The following is a 2,312-nucleotide window of genomic DNA, read 5'->3' as shown; positions in this document are numbered from 1 at the left end:
TATCATTGACATAATCTTTACCGTAACATTATCTCTATCTTTGTCGAGTTTTTTCTCCTCTTCTTTTCTTTTTTTCCTCCCCTGGGCACCAGACAGTTTGGGACGTTTTGACATGTTGAGCTTGTTGACCCATCAAAAAACGACCACCATGTAGCAGGTAAAGTCGGATTATTTGGAAGAGAGGGGAGGTGTCTTAGGCAAGTAGCCTATATTATTATTATTATTACTACTACTTAGTAGGCTTTGCTGCTATGCAGTTAAATTAATGTGGTGGGCTTATTCTTTTCTGAAGTCTAGTTTTAAGAATAGTGGAAGTTACACTTTTTTTCTTCCTACATTTCTGGCGCCCCCTGGATGTACGGCGCCCTTAGCATTTGCCTATACTGCCTATGCCAAGGGCCGGCCCTGTCGATGAAAACTGATGTCATTTTAGTCTAGGTTTAGTCAATGAAAATTGTATTTTAGTCTCTTTTTAATAATGCAATTCTATTTAACCCAGTCAATAGAGTATAAGTACCTAGTAGTATAAAGTTTCTTTTAGCCAAAACCATTTCAAACAAGGTTATCTTATTATATTATTGTTACCTTATAGACTCAAGAGTACATCCAATACACATTTTGTGTAATTTTGTGGCCGCATTTCTCCCCATCTTTTTCCGCAACAAATTTCGTTTTCTTTTCCACTTCTATGTAATTAAAGTTTTTCCAAATGTCGTTTCTTCTTTTTCTCCCAATGGCGAACCCCGGCTGGCCAGCCATCGGTCCCTTTCTCTGTGTCAGACTTAACTTTGTTTGTTGTCGTCTTCTAAATAATGCCGCGAGTGGGGGGTTAAGGAAGTGATGTCGCCTGCGTCTGATGAGGCCCCTGAAGCGAGACACAGGAAACAGAAATACTGCAAAATAATAATAATATCACGCCTAAACGAAATGAAATAACATTTTAACATTTTGTCTTGTTTTTTATCGTCAACGATATTGCATTATACATTTAATTATAGTCATCGTCACATGACCAGCATTTTTGTTGCATCTCGTCTCGTTTTTGTCATGCGATAAAGGTTTGTTGACGATGATATTTAGTCATAATTTTTGTTGACGAAAGCAACACTAGCTGGTACTCGGTGCAGTGGAGGTGGAGAGTATAAGTAGGGTGAAGGACTGAGTTAATGCAGCTGGTGTTAATTAAGGAATGTGTGGCAGGTGTGCAATGTGGAGTGAACCCGAGACTGAAAAAGCAAGAGAGGGAGGCAAGAGACGCAGGTGCAGCCGAGCAAACCTGACAATAGCATTTGTTGATTATTTAGGTTGTAAGCCAATCAAGATAATTGTTGATGATTTTAAGGTTTATATTTTATTGCTTGCTGCTTTGCTGTAGCTCTTTTAAGCTTCTATATAAAATTCCTGAAAAGGTTTAATACTCTGTGGTTATTGAGTCAAGTTTGACGTTATTGACATTCCTATGATTTTAGTGGGTTTACACTTTTAAGTGGTGATGGTTAAGGCCGCACATACTGTATAGGCACACAGTTCTCAGTGTTTGATTACCCAATTCCCAGTGAGTGTTCGATTACCTAATTCCTAGTCAGTGTCTGAGGTTGCATAACAGTTCACAGGGTTGACAGTGGGCCAAGATTGAACTGCTAAAATGATTTTTAGACAGTTATATCAGAAAAGGGTTTATCTAAAATATCTGACTGTTTATTTGTTACATAATACACACTATTCTTTAAATATCCTATCCTTCACATACTAAAGTGGCGAGTAGAACAAAAAAAACCCTGCATTTTTAACCTCTTATGTCAACTAAATACTGTGCAAAACAGATATGGCCTTAAATGTCCAGTGACACAGCTTTCATTGGTTATTTCAGACAAAATTTAACACTTCTTCAAAAAGCCAGAGTATACTGGTTTATAAAAATTTCTCAGTACAGTAACATTTGAGGCTTTAAGGAGGTAGCTGCCACAATAACTGCAGGTTGTTGTTATTTGGGAGGTTTGGAGTCTTATCCTGAATTAATAACATGAAAGAGAGAGGTCTGCAGGGAACTCTGTTCACAGGTTCATGGTAGCCAATTACTGAGTGAATATCTCTGTCATAAAACTTCAAGCAGTGTTTGGAGCTTTAATATGTTTCAAATATGCCACCTTAGTGTGAGAGGTTAAGCTTTATTCCTATGTCCAGGGGTTAGCATATCGTGTCCTCCATACACCTGATAAATATGTATGCATTGAAAGTTATTACTAAGTACGTACATGTTGAAGGAGTTTAAATACACAGCTTTGTTTGTCATGTTACCTCATGCCAGTGAG

This window comes from Monopterus albus, unplaced genomic scaffold (genome assembly GCF_001952655.1).
Source record: "Monopterus albus unplaced genomic scaffold, M_albus_1.0 scaffold560.1, whole genome shotgun sequence".
NCBI lineage: Eukaryota > Metazoa > Chordata > Actinopteri > Synbranchiformes > Synbranchidae > Monopterus > Monopterus albus.
Note: the sequence above shows the minus strand (reverse complement) of the source record.